The sequence below is a fragment of the Suricata suricatta genome, chromosome X (assembly GCF_006229205.1).
Source record: "Suricata suricatta isolate VVHF042 chromosome X, meerkat_22Aug2017_6uvM2_HiC, whole genome shotgun sequence".
In the NCBI taxonomy this organism is placed as follows: domain Eukaryota; kingdom Metazoa; phylum Chordata; class Mammalia; order Carnivora; family Herpestidae; genus Suricata; species Suricata suricatta.
This window is the reverse complement of record NC_043717.1, coordinates 62,412,329-62,431,201: the sequence shown is the minus strand read 5'-3', so window position 1 is coordinate 62,431,201 and position 18,873 is coordinate 62,412,329. Positions and strand designations below refer to the sequence as shown.

Here is an 18,873-nt window from a genome sequence, read left to right as displayed (position 1 = left end):
CAAGAAATATTTACTAGATCTGTGTTTCATATAGGGATATATGAAATGAATATGCTGATATCAAAGAGGTTCATAAATGCACTTTATTTCTATGTTGAGTAATTAACACTACAATTGGTAGGTATAGGTAACTACTTAGAAAAAAATTACAATATGTGTCTAATATTTACTTAGAAAAAAATTACAATATATGTCTAATATCTCCTAAAATGTGCAAGAAAAATGTTCAAAGATTTTGAGAACTTGATATATGCCAAACATTGTTCATCTAGTCCTCACAACAACTCTAACTGGTAGGTATTATAATCAGTCACACTTTATAGAGAAAAACTTGTTCCCAAAAAGATTAAGTAATTTTCCCATGCTCACACAGCTATTAACTAAACAGTGAACCAAAACAGGTTTCAGAATATGCACATTAAGCCAATATTGTCAAGATTGTTTGTACAAGGCATATTGATATATATACTTTCAACTGAAGCTTTGGTTGTGAATGTGCACAATACTGTTTCAACTCAAAGGAGCAAAATAAGGCACTTGTGAAGAAAATTGAAAAAGTGGTAGTTTCAAAAACAGGCTTATGAGCCTAAGCTGAGATTTTGTACCGAACAAATCCTTAAGTCATGAAATGGGATCCCTTCAAAGTAAACCTCTCAACTGGAAGTAGGCAGAAAACCACATTTGTACTCAGGTCCCTCTTTTAAAAGAAGATATTAAAATATATATATATATATATAAGCCATGTATTCTATGTCTGCATATTATTTCCTCTGTATTTTGATAACAAGGGTGAGGCTATAAAGAATCAAGAGGAAAAAAACCAAGTTGATGCCTGAAAAGAAAAAAAAAGTGGGAACATAATGGCATTTCTTGAATGTCAATCACTTTTGAAAAGAGGACAGGCCATATAAAACCTAATGCCACAGTTAAAAAGAATAATTGAGGTGGAAAGGTTAGTATTACTACATCCAATATTAATTGTCAAAACAGTGTTTTAATTTTCAGAAAAAAGATTCTAAAAGCCATGGACTTAAAATAATGAAAATATGTTTAAATCAAAATGCAACAAAAATATTTTAAATAGAGAAACTATATGGATAGTTTTTTTTTTCTAATCTCAATTTCCAACCTCTATTTAACCAGCTGGAATTATTTTTCATGTAGTGCACTGGACAGACATTATAAATAAGACTGGTTTTTTCTTAAATGAAAAATAAAAGAACACATCCTTTTCAGAGCTGCATTCTTTTGATATCATATGTTTACCATATCATAAAGAAACAAATTCAAGAAAACCCTACCAAGCATGATGGAATGGAGTCAGACATACATATATATTTATTAGTGTGAAACACATAAACTTAACTCTGTATGAACTTGAGTTCTAGGTAAAGAAATGTCCAGTTTTAAAGCCAAGAGAAATCAGTCATTATGAATTAAATAATTAAAATAAATGTACTCATTGGAAAAGACACTATGAGTTTTGAAATAAAATAATTGGGAAATGTAGCTAAGATATACACTAAATTTTCATGTGATCGAGGAAAAGCACTGTTTACTTGCTCTCCAAATGGCTATTCAATGCACCCTACGCAGGATAGTTAAAAAAAAAAGTGTCCAGTTTATTCTTTTTTCAAAGAAATAAATAAAATACTGTGTAAAAATAATTAATATGTTAATCATTTAGCTTCAAGTTTTTACTACACATACAGCTGCACATGTATATATATAACAGGCAGATGTTTCAAAAATATGGTTATATATTCTGCAATAAGAACCAGTTTCTAAGGAGTAGTGCAAAAGTTAGAAAAGTTTTAGAAATCCTTAGTTATGTTTCAATATTAATTTCCAATTTAAGCAATATATGGAGGTACAAAATTGATCTTAAAATTAACATAATTTAATATATTTGTAATTTTAATGCAAAAATTGAATTTTACATTATTAAATTATTTGAATTGGTCTTTTTATGGTACATATAATATGCTCAGAAAGGAAGGAATAGAATTTAAACAAATGAGTCTATTTTGCCTATTCAGTTGCATAATTCAATTTAGATTTAAATGGGATCTTTATTTATCGTTCACAGCCTACTAAATCCCAACACATAACCACCATTATGCTCAGATTCATTCCTGTAACGATTAAAGGTTAAATATGCACGGGCAAACCACACAGGCTCAGCTTATTGGGGCTGGCAATGTAGCAAAGGTAACAAAAAATGTCTGGCCAATTTACAAACTTTTGTTTCCAAGGCTGACAACCTGGCATGATGAATACATTTGGGAAAAAAAAAAAATATCACCTATGCCTCACACTGAAAGCAACGTATTTTTGTTACATTTTTAAAAAATAATAGTTTATTGTCAAATTGGTTTCCATATAATACCCAGTGCTTCTCCCCACAAGTGCCCACCTCCATGACCATCACTCCCTTCTCCCCTCCCCCACCCCCTCCCCCTTCAACCCTGGTTCCTTTTCGTATTCAATAGTCTCTCATGATTTGTGTCTCTCGTTCTCCCCAACTCTCTTTCCCCCTTATTCTCCCTATGGTCCTCTGTTAGGTTTCTCCTGTTAGACCTATGAGTGCAAACATATGGTATCTGTCCTTCTCTGCCTGACTTATTTCTCTTAGCATGACACCCTCGAGGTCCATCCACATTACTACAAATGGCCAGATTTCATTCTTTCTCATTGCCATGTAGTACTTCATTGTATATATAGTTTGTTACATTTTAAAACCAACTTTTTGGGACACCTGGGTGGCTTAGTTGAGTGTCAGACTTTGGCTCTCATGTCATGATCTCGCAGTTCATGGGTGTGAGGACCACGTGGGGCTTTGTGCTGACACCTCAGAGCCAGGAGCGTGCTTCAGATTTTGCGGCTCACTCTTTCTCTCTGCCCCTTTCTCTCTCTCACTCTCTCTCTTTCCCTCTCTTTCTCTCTCTCTCTCTCTCTCTCTCTCTCTCTCTCTCTCTCTCTATCTCAAAGATAAATAAACATTAATAAATTTTAAACTAACTTTTCAAAATTTTATAAAATAATAGTAGCTCCAGAGTTATTGACATTTTAATATTATAGGCATCTTAAAAGTTTGGATTTGTCTAAAATATTTTTTTGCATTAAGCTGTCTACAGTAATAATATGTTTTTCCCAGGCTATAGAACAGAAAAGAGCAAAGATTCAAACTATAAATAAAAGCAGGATGAACTTTTGATGGATCAGTGTCAGGACAATTTATAATTATGCTTTCACACAAATTTCCTAACCTGATCCAAGTTAGCAGTGTACAATACAAAATAGCCTTGGAATTTGGGTTTCAAATTAAGAAACCTAAAGAGTAAGTTTGGGGAGAAAAGGTGAGAAATTATTTTCCACGCTCAACTAACAATTCAATTCATAGATGTTTACTTCATGCAGTCTAGTTACATTTTATAAAGTGAATATTTCATAATTTAAACTATTGAAGAAATTGAGATGAGAAGGAATGTTTCTGGAATGTAACTTGCATAGGTCAGTGTAGAAGATAGAAAATGATGTAAGATACAGTTGCCCAGGATAGCTTAAGAAGAGGTGTATAAGGTGCTCCTGAATGGCTCAGTTGCTTAAGCAACTGACTTGGTTTTTGGCTCTGGTCATGATCTTAGGGTTCTTGGAATTGAGCCCTGCATCAGGCTCCATGACAGCAGCATAGATGCTGCTTGGGATTCTCTCTCTCCCTCCCTCTCTGTCCTTTCCCCACTCATGTGCTATTTCTATCTCAAAATAAATAAATAAAACTTTAAAAGGAGGGAAGTATATAAAAGGACATAGGTAATTGGAACCATGTAAGCAGGCAGCTTCATAGTTTTCATGGTTTTGCCCACTTTCCACCTTCTCTACCACTCACCAAGGGGATAACATTTGTGGTCATTCTATTGAATTTGGCATCTAGTGTATGTATGACAAACAGATACCTACTCTTTAAGCAGTGCTGTTTTATAGAAAAGGTCAAAGATATATCCACTAGCTTTTGCTAAAATATCTTTGGCTTGATAATAAAATACACTAAGGTGGCCTATTTTATTATTTTGCATTTCATTTTAAAAGTTAATATTTGGTGTTGCCTGGAGCTGGAGTAACAAGATGGTGGCGTCGGTGGAGTGACACTGGTCCCTCCGGGCGGAAACCTCTGGCAGTGATGGCAGCGGTGGCAGCGGTATTGCTCCCCTAAACCACCGCGCCCCTTTTCTGGCCCGAGACGTCGCCGTGAAAGCAAAGCAGCAGCAGTCGCCCAAAAACAAGTGTCCCAGCCTGGTAACTGCGAGAACCCCCTCCTAAGCTGTGGCCTGGCAAAAAGAAGCCTGACTGAGCGGTGGTGATCGGGTTCCCCTTGACAGATCCTGGGCCCTGTAACGCCTTGAAAGAGCCAGCTCTTTCCGTTTCCTGCCGCCCTCCTCTGGAGCCTTGCTTGGTGGATGAGCCCTGTGGCCTCTGTCCTTCCCCGAGAGGTGTTGGAGCTTGGCCCCAGCCTCCATCTTCGTCTCTCAGGATGGCTAGCAGCAGCGGCTCCAAGGCCGAGTTCATTGTCGGAGGGAAGTATAAACTTGTACGGAAGATCGGGTATGGCTCCTTCGGGGACATATATATGGCAATCAACATTACCAAGGGCAAGGAAGTGGCAGTGAAGCCAGAATCGCAGAAGGCCAGGCATCCCCAGTTGCTGTACGAAAGCAAACTCTATAAGATTCTTAAAAGTGGGGTTGGCACCCCCCACATATGGTGGTATGGTCAGGAAAAAGACTACAACATGCTAGTTATGGACCTTCTCGGACCCAGCCTCGAAGACCTCGTCAATTTCGTTCAAGAAGGTTCATATTGAAAACTGTACTTATGTTAGCTGACCAGATAATCAGTAGAACTGAATATGTGCATACAAAGATTTTTATACAGAGACATTAAACCAGATAACTTCCTAATGGGTATTGGGCGTTACTGTAATAAGTTATTCCTTATTGATTTTGGTTTGGCCAAAAAGTACAGAGACAACAGGACAAGGCAACACATACCCTACAGAGAAGATAAAAATCTCACTGGCACTGCCTGATATGCTAGCATCACGAGCGCACCTTGGTATTGAACAGAGTCGCCGAGATGACATGGAATCATTAGGATATGTTTTGATGTATTTTAATAGAACAAGCCTGCCTTGGAAGGACTAAAGGCTGCGACAAAAAACCAAAATATGAAAAGATAAGTGAAAAGAAGATGTCCACTCCTGTTGAAGTTTTATGTGAGGGGTTTCTGGCAGAATTTGCCATGTACTTAAACTATTGTAGTGGGCTGCGCTTTGAGGAAGCCCCGGATTACATGTATCTGAGGCAGCTATTCTGCATTCTTTTCAGGACTCTGAATCACCAATATGACTACACGTTTGATTGGACAATGTTAAAGCAGAAAGCAGCACAGCGGGCAGCCTCTTCAAGTGGTCCGGGGCAGCAGGCCCAAACCCCCACAGACAAGCAAACTGACAAAACCAAGAGTAACATGAAAGATTTCTAAGCATGAATCAAGGAACTGAAGAAGCAGGGCAGATGATTGGAGCAGCACTTGTTTCTCCCCAAATCTAGGAATTGTAGCTCATGTGTACACTTAGACAGTGGATGTGAACAACCACTTCCTTGATGTAAAGAACTTCACTTCAGTACATACTGGCTCCCGGCAGCAGTGGTGTTGCCGCGTCCCGAGTTGTAGCCGCTGTAATTGTGAATATTAACTGAGATAGTGAAACATGGTGTCCAGTTTTCTATTGCATTTTTTCAAGTAGAAAAGTTAACTAAATGGTTGACACACACAGATTGGTGGAGAAATTGTGCATATGCCATTTTTTTTGTTAAAATCTTTTATTTTGAACTATACTGCTTTGAGATCTCATTTCAGATGAATGGCATGAACAGTCTTCAGCCACTGTTGTGATAGTTGTCAATGCTCACAATTGTGCGTTCTTAGGGTTTATCCACCCCTGGGGTTTGCAAGTTGTCCACTTAGAACATTCTTAAAATGGTTGGCTTCTTGTTTGCAAGCCGGCTTGATCTGGTAGCTACCAAAGATTCCAGTGTTTGAGCATACGGAAGACTGCCTTCTTACCTGTGCTAGAAATAACAGCATCTAAAGTGAAGACTTAGGAAAAACTTAGTGACTACTAGATTATCCTTAAGACTCTGCATTAACTCTATAATGTTCGTGGTATTAAAAAAAAAAGCATATTTGTCACAGAAATTTAGTTAACATCTTACAACTGAACATGTATGTATGTTGCTTAGATAAATGAAGTCACTGTAAACATCTATATGATCTGAGATTTTGTTTTTATTTTGAAATGGGAGCTTTTTTGTTTACAAGTTCATTAAAAAACTAAAAACCGTTTCTGTAAGGGAAAAAAAGTTAATATTTATTGTTTGTTTGTTCATCCATTGCATCGTGTAATAATATGTATAGATAATATGCTTCTGAAGATCAAAGTCATAAAAACATACTTGCTATGTAACTATTTTGGCAAGACAAAAAAATTTGTTGATCAAATGAAAATTTTTAGATTTCTATTACTGATATTTTGTAAATGATATAAAAAATGACTTTTATTTTTACCAAATAAAGAATTTAGATGTTTCCAAACTGTCTTTTCATGATTTTTTTCTCTTTGGTGTTCAGTTTGTGTTCCAATGTTGAAGTATATTTTCAATTTCGAAATAGATACAACAATATTGCACAGTCTGTTACTTAGTAGGAAAAAATAAATGACTCTTTATTCTTTGAATAAAGAATATCTCTCCTTTGCTTCAAATGAAAGTAGGACATTTATTATCATAAAATATCATGACATGAAAGGATTTCATGGCTATAGTACTCAGTGGAAATATACTATCTAAATGTATTAATATTTTGAGATGTGAACACCTGAACCTTTGCATTTTTTCTTTAAAATATGGGTTACTTTTTTACTGTACCTTGATTATTAAAAAAATATTAACAGCTTGCATCTTCATACCAATGCTCAGTTACAAATTCCAAATGTTTTGTCTCATTTCTTGTGAGCAATGCCATCTGCCTGAGGTGGCATTTCATGGCTATTTACTCTGACTCCTTCCAAGAATTCATCTGTCACTATCTAATGCTGCCCGAATAAAGGGGATTAAGGCTCTGATACAACAGAGACTATTGATAATTGGGTATAATTGGGAAGAAATGAAGATAAATGAGGTTGAATATGGAAAGGCAATTAGTTGAACTTCCTGTACAGCTGTGTTCTCAGCCTAGCTCCCCTGGCATTTTCTTCAGTGAGGTATGTGCAAATTAACCATAATGACAAATATATACTTCTCAAAGCTCTTGTACTTAGTAAAACTTGATAATTCACTTTTCACTTCTGATGATTGAGTTATTTGTTTTGGTAAGGTTGTTTTAACATGGTCCCTTAATGTCCATATCACACAGGACCTGCTATATTTTAGGAATAATCTACCCTACACCCCATTTCCTTGTTTTCAGTTGATGTCAGGCTACTGTTTATAACCTGAGTACACTGAGGATCTATTTTACCTTAATTTTGGTCCAGTGTTTAGGATAGAAGGGCAATGTTTTCTTTTTTACATAGTTAGAAGCCAAGAGAATTATTCAGAATCAATGAAAAGAAGTTTCTCTTCTAATTTTAGGAATATAGTCCGCAAATAGCATTCTTTTTGAGAATGTTCAATGAAAAAGTATGGCCTGCTTTCCAAACCAGCTCTAATGGATCTTTAGATACTGACAAAACCAATATTTTCATGAATGAAAGTTTACGTAATGATATTAAGGTCATTATAGTCATTAATGTTATGCTTCCTAAATGAAAATGGCAACTCAGTAAAAAGTTAACTACAGAAAATGTTTAGGCACGGATTAACTTAATTCTAATATCCTAACTACAGAAATGGGTATTCCAGGTATTTAGTTATGATGCTATCATAGGAACTAAATATTTTGTGGTACAGTATTTCACAAAGTATCTTTTCTTCAACTTTGTCATTGAAATTATTCTTGCAATTTCTTGTGTTTAACAAAAAAATCATTTTGAGAGTGTTCAATGAAAAAGTATGGCCTGCTTTACAAACCAGCTCTAATGGATCTTTAGAGATTGGTAAAACCAATCTCTCTATTGCTAGTCCATGTAAGAAAACAATAAATCGACACTAATAAATTTAGAATATGTAACTATACTAATAGAGTTTAGGGTGATGTGTCCCTTCCCACATTATAAAAAGTGTTGTAGCAAAAAAATAATCACTTTTCTCAATTTTTATGTTTTGCTCACATAACAGACTAGCCTAAAATTATTTACATTAAAACAAAGAGTATATTAACTACAAATGCTCATCAACTCAGGTAAACATGTCTAGTAGTGTGACTCTTTACAGTTACATCCTTAACTCTTAAATATCACCAAATTAATCTTTTCAGTTTTTATGATATGCAAAGTATGATAGCCTTTAGCCACATTTTCTATATAAATTATATATGTGTGTGTGTATATACATAATTTAAATAAAGAATTCAATTCCTCAGTAACACTAGGCACATTTCAAGCACTTTATTACTCACAGGTGTCTAGTGGTTATCATATTGGACAGTATGGAAAATCATTTTCATCATTACAGGAAGTTCTATTGGTCAGTGCTGATCTATATTTCAGACTTAATATCTCCCCATTAACACAAATTAGTGAGATTCAGCTGTGGACAAAACTATAAAGATTAGATAAATCAAATACTAAATCTTCAATTTACAAAAGAATTCAGAATTCCTTTAATTTCCTCAGTAGGAGAGTAAGAAACTCCAGTTTAAATAGCCTCAGTTGATAAATGACTAGAAACACATTGTGGTGTGTTTACAAAGTACCAATGTCTTTTTAAGACTTTGGAAAACTTGGGGCATCTGGATGACTTAGTTAAATGTCTGACTCCTGGTTTCGTTTCAGGTCATGATTTTACGGTTGGAGGGGTCTGAGCCCCACCTCAGACTCCATGCTGGCAGTGGGGAGCCTGATTAGGATCTATCCCTCTCTTTCTCCTTATTCTGCTCCCCTGTTTACACTCTCTCACCTCTCTCTTTAAAAATAAATAAGTAAACTTAAAAGAGAACCATCTTTCAAAAAATAGTTTGGAAAACTTTAGTAAAATTTATTGGTCTTTTTTTCCCCTTTTGTGCCTTTTATATTTATTTATTAATTATTTATTTATTTATTTATTTAGAGAAGAGGAAGAGACAGAGAGAGAGAATCCTAAACAGGCCCCACAGTCAGCAAAGAGCCCGAGGTGGGGATTGAACTCACAAAAAAATAGATCATGACCTGAGCTGAAACCAAGAGTCAGGCACTTAACTGACTGAGCCACCAAGGTGTCCCATTCCATGCTTTATTCATTCCATTACTAGAAGCCTGTGTTTTCCTCTCCCCTTCACACGTTTTCCCCATTCACTCCACAACCATCAGTTTGTTTTATTGATAGGTCTGATTCTTCTTTATGTTTGTTTTTTTCATTGTTTTAGATTTCACATATGAACGAAATTATATGATTTTATCTTTCTCAGTATGACTTGTTTCACTCAGCATCATACCTTCTAGGTTAGTCTATGTTGTCATAAATGGCAAGATCTCATCCATTTCATAGCTGTGTAATATTCTATTATAATATCCCTTAGTTAAACGAATGCCATTTTATCCATAATTTCCCTTTAATGAATCCAGTAACCAAGGAAAGGAGTGTGACAATGAGAAACCATCAGAAAGAAGTCTTGGATTATCAATTCTATGAAGAGATGACTGCTATCAAAGGAAGAATATGCTACAATATAGGGACTGTTTTGGAAATTAATGTGTTTACCCGGTCTGAAATTATTATACACATTTAAATTAGTGAAATACAATTTTGTATATACATATATTTGTGTGTTTATATACATAGATATTTATCTGTATATATGTATATCTTCTTTGATTTTCATTAGAATTATATTACTGCATAAGTTCAATACAGTAATTGTGTGTACAAATACCCACACATGCACTTTTAACTTATCACATTAGTACATTAGTATGCAGCAATAAAATTCTAAAGAAAATCAGAAAAGATTAACATTTTCATTACAAATTATTTTTAGAGCACCTGGGTGGCTCAGTCAGTTAAACGTCTTGACTTCAGCCTAGGTCATTAACTCGCGGTTCATGAGTTCCAGCCCATTTCGGACTCTGCTAACAGCTCAGAGCCTGGAGCCTGCTTTGGATTCTGTGCCTCCCTCTATCTCTGTTCCTTCCCTGATTGCACTTTGTCTCTCTCTCTCTCTCTCTCTCTCTCTCTCTCTCTCTCCCTTTCTCTCTCTCTCTCTCAAATCTAAAGATTAAAAAAATAAAAAAAGAAATTATATTTCATTGAGATGTGTCTTTTAAAGGAAGTTACTAAACTTTTGAAAGTTTTTAATGGGGCTGACACTCCAGGTATATAATAGAATTCAGAGACTAAGATACAATATATACAATTGTGATATATAGGCAGTTTTTCTGTAAATATGTTATTACATAATTCTTATAATTTTATTTTATTTTTTTGTTTTTAATTTTAATTCCAATATAGTTAATATACAGTATTACATTAAGTTCAGGTGTACAATATTAGTGATTCAACAATTCTGTACATTACTTTTTTTGTAACTTTATTTTTTATTTTTTTAGAATATAACACTATTTCTTTAACATATGCAATTATTTTCCATCATTTACAATACAGTAGTTACAATGACACTCTAAATGGATCTCATAATTTTAAATCACAAATAATGATGATTTGAGAAGCACAACACATAGTTTTGTTACTATTTTCTTTAACTTTACTTTAACTTTAAAATCTGAGAAAAGATTGCTTCTCCTTCCAAGATTTTATTATTTATTTATTTATTTATTTATTTACTTAAATTCTAGTTAGTTAACATATAGTGTAGTATTGATTTTAAGAGTAGAATTTAGTGGCTCATCACTTACATACAACAACCAGTGCTTATCACAGCCCATCACACATTTAGCCTCTACCTCCTCACCTCCTTCCATCAACTCTTGGTTTGTTCTCTATAGTTAAAAGTCTCTTGGGGCGCCTGGGTGACTCAGTTGGTTAACCGTCCAGCTTCAGCTCACATCATGATCTCATGGTTCGTGGGCTGGAGCCCCGCATTGGGCTCTGTGCTGACAGCTAACTCAGAGCCTGGAGCCTGCTTCAGATTCTGTATCTCTCTCTCTCTCTGACCATCCCCTGCTCACACTTTCTAGCTCTGTCTCTCAAAAATAAATTAAAAAAAACATTTTTAAAAAGTCTCTTATGGTTTGCCTCCCTCTCCTTTTCTTCCCTCTTCCTTTATGTTCATCTGTTTTGTTTATTAATTTCCACATATGAATGAAATCATATGGTATTTGCTTTCTCTGACTTATTTCACTCAGCATAATATACTCTAGCCTCATCCACATCTTTGCAAATGGCAAGATTTCATTCTTTTTGATGGCTGAGTAATATTCCTTTGTATGTATATGCTGCATCTTCTTTATCCATTAATCAGTTAATGGACATTTGGGCTCTTTACATAACTGGGTTATTGTTAATAATGCTTCTATAAACATCGGGGTGCATGTGCCCCCTTCGAATCAGTATTGTTGCATCCTTTGGGTAAATACCTAGTAGTGTGATTGCTGGGTTGTAAGGCCGATCTATTTTTAACTTTTTGAGGAACCTCCATACTGTTTTCCAGAGTGGCTGCTCCAGTTTTCATTCCCACCAATTTTGTAAGAGGGTTCTTTTTTCCATATCCTTGCTAACATCCACCATTTCTCGTGTTGTTAATTGCAGCAATTCTGACAGGTTTGAGGGTGTATCTCATCATGGTTTTGAGTGATCTTGAGCATTTTTCACATGTGTGTTAGTCATCTTGATGTCTTCTTTGGAAAAATTTCTATTCATGTTTTCTACCCACTTTAACTGGATTTTTTGGTTTTTGGTGCTTAATTTGATAAGTTCTTTATAGATTTTGGATACTAACCCTTTATAAGTTGTCATTTGCAAATATCTCCTCCCATTGTATAAATTATCTTTTAATATTGTTGATTGTTTCCTTCACTGTGCAGAAGTTTTATGTTTTATTGTTGAATATTTTAATATAAATTATTATAATTGCAGTTATTACTGAATAGACAGTAGACACATAGATTAATTAATATATTTCCCAGCTCCCAAATGATGATCAAATTCCCATCCAAAATCAATACATCCTCATTCTGTCTCCCACGGGTCTCAATTTCCCTTTACATAAAATAATAGAGTGGAAGTGAATACTCTCCCAGATTCATTCCAGCTCTGACATTCTATAATTATGTGAGTCACTCCTGAACATATTCATTTCAAATAATCAGTGTAAAGAAACAAGAAGTTAAACACAAATTTTTGGGGGAGGGCTTATCTTTGGGAGGGAGGCAGAAATATAAGAAAAGGGACAGAAAACAGTATGGAGGTTACTCAAAAAACTATCCATAGAACTCCCCTATGACCCAGCAATAACACTGCTAGGGATTTACCCAAGGGATACAGAAGTGTTGATGCATAGGGGCACATGTACCTCAATGTTCATAGCAGCATTGTCAACAATAGCCAAATCATGGAAAGAGCCTAAATGACCATCACCTGATGAATGGATCAAGAAGAAGTGGTATATATATATACAATGGAGAACTACATGGCAATGAGAAAGAATGAAATATGGCCATTTGTAGGAAAGTGGATGGACCTTGAGGGTGTCATGCTAAGCGAAATAAGTCAGGTGGAGAAAGACAGATACCATATGTTTGCACTCATAGGTCTAACAGGAGAGCACGAGAAACCTAATGGAGGACCAGGGGGAGAGGAAGAGGGAAAGAGAGTTGAGGAGAGAGAGGGAAACAAAACCTGAAAGACTATTGAATACTGAAAATGAACCTCAGGTTGAAGGTGGGGGGGGGGGGAAGAGGTGGTGGTAATGGAGGTGGGCACTTGTGGGGAAGAGCACTGGGTGTTATATGGAAACCAATTTGACAATAAACAATTTTTTAAAAAACAAGCAAAAATCATGATGCAGAGGAAATAAAAACTATTTTCTTACAAAAAAAAAAAAGAAAAAAGGAATGGGCACATAAATAAATGCTAATTTTTGAAAAAGTTTTAGCTCTTGAATTGCATGGTGGGTTCACTGACATTTATATTATTATACATTATAATTTACACATATGTTACATATTTTTACATTTTAAATAATCTTAAAATACAGTAAAAGGGAAAAAAAACACACAATAGTCTTTGGATACTTCATTTGGTTATAAGAAACAAATTATTTAGAATTAGGATGTGCTTACCTGAGCATGTAGGGGATACTTCTTTTAAGCAAATACCGATGGGAGAGGAGAAAATGATGTGACCACATTGCCCAGAGTGTACAAAATTAGTTCAAAACTATTTCTTTATGAAATAGGAATCTTGTATTTTCCTCATTTCTCAAATATGACAAACCAAAATCCAGAAAAGTAACTGATTTGTAATTCATGCAATAAGTCATTCCTAAGCTAGAAAATATAAACACTGGATACCCAAAATATTTCTGTTCATAGTGATGTTATTTATCCTAATAATTTCAACACCTTAATGGGTGGGTCTTGATTTACACTGAACATCATTCTAGTCTGTGTTTTTTTTTTTTTTTTTTTTGCCAATCAGCTGTAAAAGATAAAAACCAACCATACATATACACCAGCAAAAACTCAATTCAAGATAGAACAAGCTTTACAGTGGAGGCTTTACACCTTTCTTTCCTGATAGAGCACTTGGATACTTATATTGAATTGTGGCTTTCCAAGTTAGCAAATGAGTGATTGTGGCTAGGTAGGGGCAGGTGATTTCTCTTCTGAGAGTCTGTAAAGTGCCTTTCAAACAACAGCAATAAACAATGTCCTCTGAATGCACATGTAAAAATGAACCAATGATGAAGTTTGGCTTTCACTGAGACTGAAAATGAAAGAGCAGAGGGTTGCAACAAGTTCTGGGGAACTTTACAGTTCTGGGGAATTATGTAAGAAACAAAATTATCCAAGGCTCTTCCTCTAAAACAATTTTGCTGTCAAAGTTAATGAGCTAAAACTAGTGAAATTGATATTAAGTTAATGTTTCTTTTTCTAGTACAATGCATGGATTTTAACAGACAAACTAATATGGAATATAGCTGATCCTAATTGAATTAGAAACTATCACATGTATAAAATTAGGATCACTGAGAATGGTAGTGCGAAAAAATAATTATATTTATTTATAGCTTTTTCCAGTCCGTTTTATAGTAATTGATATATATGACATAGGTTTTTTTTAATTAAATTCAATTGTTATGTCACAAAAAATGAAACAATTCAGTTCAAGTGAATATGCATTAAGAATTTGAGTTGTGAGTCAATTACTATTAATATCTTTAATATATCATTTCGAAAACGCCCTATCCCATTTATTTCTGTCACCAACAATTCTAACTTCACCAAATGGCTACATAGCACTGATTCCACAGAAAAAACAACTGAACCACAATAAAGGGTAAATAAAAATATGCTGATTAGTTTGGTCATCATACATTGTTCATATCCTATTCTTTCATGTTACAGATAAGAGAAACAACAAATTCTCATTTGTGCTTAGAGTAGCAGTCTATTTCAGTTGAAACATTTTAAATGATCCTTCTTTCCCTCACATGTTAGGCCCTCCGAGGTTGGCTCCCCACTGCACAATCAGGAATTTACATTACCAAACTGTCATCATCCACTAAATGATCACTTTTTAGATGGAGGAAACAGATTCATACAGATGAGTGTTAAAGATCCTCCTATTGTGTAGTGGTTGAAGTACTAAAAACTGTTTCTGTTCATCAGTCAAAAAGGTAGGTAGAGAGCTGTGTCTGTACTAGGGCACAGGAGCAGGGTAGGGATCAGTTCAAACTGGAAAGTGGAGTAGATTTTTTTTAATTTTTTTAATGTTTTATTTATTTTTGATACAGAGAGAGACAGAGCATGAGAAGGGGAGGGGCAGAGAGAGAAGGAGACACAGAACCGGAAGCAGGCTCCAGGCTCTGAGCTAGCTGTTAGCACAGAGCCCGACATGGGGCTCGAACCCACGAACGTGAGATCTGACCTGAGCTGAAGTCGGAGGCTGAACCAATTGAGCCACCCAGGCACCCCAAAGTGGAGTAGATTTTACAGGGGATAGGAAAGAGGTACTTCTCCTAAGAGAGAAAAACAATATTAATTCTTAAAATAAGCAAACGATCACCCCTCACATATGTGACAATTATAATTTATTATGTATATTTCACATCCATAATGGTCTTTGATTTTCACAACATAAAATCATGAGATAAGAGCATAAACTGCTTTGAAACAAAAAAGTTCTGTATAATCTATGTAACTGTATTATTGCATTATACAGAAAATCTTACTAAAAACTTTTCCTTTCACATACATTTCCCAGAATTACCTTAAAAATTATAAACGATGGTCACAAGGCCTAATTCCCTTAAATGAAATATCTGTATACACTATCCAAGTTTATTAAATAATCATCACACCTACTGTAAGTTTACGGTAAAAAATGCCTAGTATTTGCCTAACATTAACTTTTGAAAGCCCTTTTGAATCACTTATTTTATCTTCAAAACAGTTCTATGAGTGTCTCCAAGGAATAGAGCATGTCTAATTCTCCTTAACAGCCATGCCACAGAGTAGGCAAAGAAGAAAAGATAGATTGAGTGGATCCATAAATGAGTCCAAATAAAATTAGGAAATCTGTCATTTATTTTAGGGAATTTTTGGCAATATATAAAGTCTCCAATTCTATATTTTTAATGATGTCTTAGATGGCTAAAAGTACAATCCCACCCTTATTCTTCCTTAGTATTTTACTTTAAAGGTTGTTTCCTTTCTATCTTATATTGTACCCATTTCTTTAAAAATATTTTATTTCAGTATATAATTTGTATAACTAAATTCAATTAAGACATGATAAGATTCTCTGATCACTTCCACAAATAGGTGGAAAAAAATGTAGATATGCCTACATTTGTTCTTATATATTATTTTCATTGCTTATTTTACTAACCATTCTAATATTGCATTTTTGGATTTTATTGAGCCTCTTTTATATTCAATATCGCGGCTTTTCACAGATTTCCAAAGACTCTGTTCCAACCATTAATTAACTTTTGCTTTTGGGATATCTAGGCGCCCATTGGTGTGGCTTATGCTGTTCCAATTTCTTCTCGCTTTGTATCTACTGACCAACACCCCCAAAGTCTTCTATTTATTATGACACATGCTATCAAAATTATTAGCAGCACAGCAAAATATCTTATACTCTAAAGGTAAAGTTAAGATAGGTGAGTAGTAGGAGAACCCTATGCTTGCTTCATCCTTTGAACACAGCTAGATAAATATCAAATCGTTCTGAACACCCAAGGAATTGATCTGAGGACTAACAGAACAAACTGCACCACTAGAGGGAGATGAGGGCCACATCATGGAAGGTAGGAGGTGCTGAGATGTAATTTTGAGATGTAATTTTGGGGAGAAAGGATAATGGGTGTTGTAGAGGGGTGGGAGCCCTGATCACGGAGAAAGGGGATGTGGGGAAAGAGAGAGAGAGAGAGAGAGAGAGAGAGAGAGAGAGAGAGAGAGAGAGAGAGAGAAACAGAGAGAGAGAACAAGAGCAGAGCACAAGGAAAACACTTCTCCAAAGATATTAACTGGAAAAATGAGAGGAGTTGGTTATCATGAGATTTTATTTTCTTATTTTATTTTTTCATTTTATTTATTTATTTTGAGAGAGAGAAAGGAAGGAGAGAGAGGAAGTGCTAGTGAGGGAGGAGCAAACAGAGAAAGAAAGAGAGAAAATCCCAAGCAAGCTCCATGCTCTCAGCACACAGCCTGATGCTGGGCTCAATCTCACAATCCATGATATCCTGACCTGAGTTGAAACCAAGAGTTAAAGTTTAACTGAACTAAGACACCCAGGCACCCCATCATGAGATTTTAAAATCAGTGGACCTCAAATATTGGAGTTTCAGAAATCTGTTCCATGACTGGTGTTGACCTCAGCAGATGCAGAATTGCTCCTGTGAAAGAGGGCAGAGGCCCAGGAGCATGGCGGAATCTGAGGATCCCCTGGGATACATAAGGAGAAACAGTTTTCCCTTCTTGGAGTGCATCTGAAAGAGATGGCATTGCCTCTGAGGGGAAAAAGAGCCAGGGGGTACCAAGTGTGCACCCCAGCCCCTTAAGCATAGAGGTAGAGATGCCTGCTGGGATGGCTAATATGGACTCAGGCTTTAATTGCCACAATTTATTCTAAACTCCAAGCTCCTGTGCATTGGTGTGATTGGCCTTTTGAAAAAAACTGGCACTAGCCTTAGCAGGGTGAGACCCACCCCCAGAAAACCAGCAGAGGTCATTTCTACACCAGGTTCTGAAATTTTGAAGTTTTGAAACCCAGCCAGAACACCTGAAAAAAAAAAACCACAGGTGTAGATGTTGCCAAGTGGAGAGATGGCTGAGATATAGGAAGGATGAAGTCAGGGATCTGAGGGGTTCCTGGGACACCCTATGAGGTGAGATTGTTCACTCTTCTGTGAAGGCTTCCTAGACAATCACAGGCATGAATTCACATCTCTAGTGACTAGGGAGAAGACTGACTCCATTTGTTCCCTTGCCCATAAGAACAGACTGACTTCAGTGAGCAGAACAGCATCAACACTGGAAGCCTGAGCTGCTTACACCAAGCCCCACTCCCTGCATTGTACAAGTTCTTCTTTACCAAGGCAAGTGTGCCTGAATACCTGATCAGTGGGCCCCTTCCCCAGAAGACCAGTACAAACGTGCCACATATATCATGTCTACTGACCATAGAGTGCTGCAAAGATTAAGCTCTAATGGAAAGAGAATGAGGCCTCTTTTAACAAACAGACAACAGCAAATATAGTTAATACTCACAGCACTCTGGACAAGTTTCAAACACAAACACTACAGGCAAAGAGAATCTCTGCAGAAGACTTGCCTGGGGGAAAGAATGGCCAAAACACAGCAGCAGAGTGCACACAGAATACACGACAGACATTTCCTGAAGCATCAATCCCTGGACAGCATATGACCTCTTCTTCATAAAGCAACTACTCTAAAGAGAAAAAAACATAACAGGTTTTTCTAACATAGAGAGGAAACAAGATGGAGGAATTCATCCCCCAAAAATTAACAGTAAAAGGTCATGTGCAAGGATTTAATTGAACATATATAAATAATAGACTTGATCCATAATTTAAAACCATAGTCATAAGGGCACTATCTGGGACTGAGAACGCCATAAAAGACACCATTCAGTCTCTTACCACATACATAAAATACCTAAAAACTAGTCAGACCTAAATTTAAAATGCTGTAAACAGGGATCTAAAACTGACTGGATGTAATGGCCACAAGGATACAAGAAACAGTAGAATGAATAAGTGATGTAGAAGATAAAATTATGGAAAATAATGAAGCTGAAAAGAAGAAAATAAAATTATTGCATTGCAATATAGACTTAGGGAACTCAGTGGCTCCAGAAAGCATAATAACAATCATATCATAGGAGTCCCAGAAAAAGAGAGAGGAGAAGCGGTGGAAGGTTTATTAGAGAAAATTATAGCTAAAAACTACACTAAACTTGGGAAGGAAACAGACATCTAAATCCAGGAGGCATAGAGAACTCCCATCAAAATCAATAAGAGCAGACCAAC

At 35.8% G+C, this 18,873-nt stretch overlaps 1 protein-coding gene, 1 non-coding gene and 1 pseudogene across 2 annotated transcripts in view; 1 reads left to right on the top strand and 2 right to left on the bottom strand.

Annotated features, from left to right (window-relative positions):
* Positions 1-18,873, bottom strand: part of DACH2 (dachshund family transcription factor 2) — a gene marked incomplete at its 5' end in the record, with an annotated part of 657,629 nt that overhangs the window by 175,437 nt on the left and 463,319 nt on the right. The gene's annotated exons all lie outside the window — the stretch shown is intronic.
* LOC115283635 lies at positions 4,532-5,541 on the top strand (annotated as a pseudogene).
* LOC115284503 lies at positions 14,803-14,878 on the bottom strand. Its single transcript, XR_003905249.1, has one exon. It is a non-coding gene; the product is annotated as a small nucleolar RNA SNORD55/SNORD39 (small nucleolar RNA).